Raw genomic sequence first — 430 nt, 5'->3', positions numbered from 1 at the left:
GTATCCAATGCCTAACGTATGAAACTGTAACCTCTCTGTACATCAGTTTGAAAATAAAAATTAAAAAAAAGAAGTATACCCGAAAAAAAATAAAGAAGAAGAATATTCCAGGCAGGAAGACACTGAAATGTCCATACAGGGTGTAAGGGATCAGGCCGAATTCTAGATGAAGGGTAAAGGAAGCTGTATTCAGGTAGAGGAAGAGTGGGAGTAGAAGGACATATGGCTCAATGAGATGCTGCTAAAGAATCATTTAGAAGATTAATCAGAAACATTTTTAGATTCCTTTGTGACAAATGAAGGGAGATGAATTAGGAGACTGAGGGCTATCAACCCCAAGAGGGGAAGAATAGTGAGCTCCACATAGGGACTGACAGTGCGTAAATGTAGATGAACTCTTCAGTCACTTGGGTGCACAGAGTCACTACAA

This window comes from Perognathus longimembris, chromosome 28 (genome assembly GCF_023159225.1).
Source record: "Perognathus longimembris pacificus isolate PPM17 chromosome 28, ASM2315922v1, whole genome shotgun sequence".
NCBI lineage: Eukaryota > Metazoa > Chordata > Mammalia > Rodentia > Heteromyidae > Perognathus > Perognathus longimembris.
Note: the sequence above shows the minus strand (reverse complement) of the source record.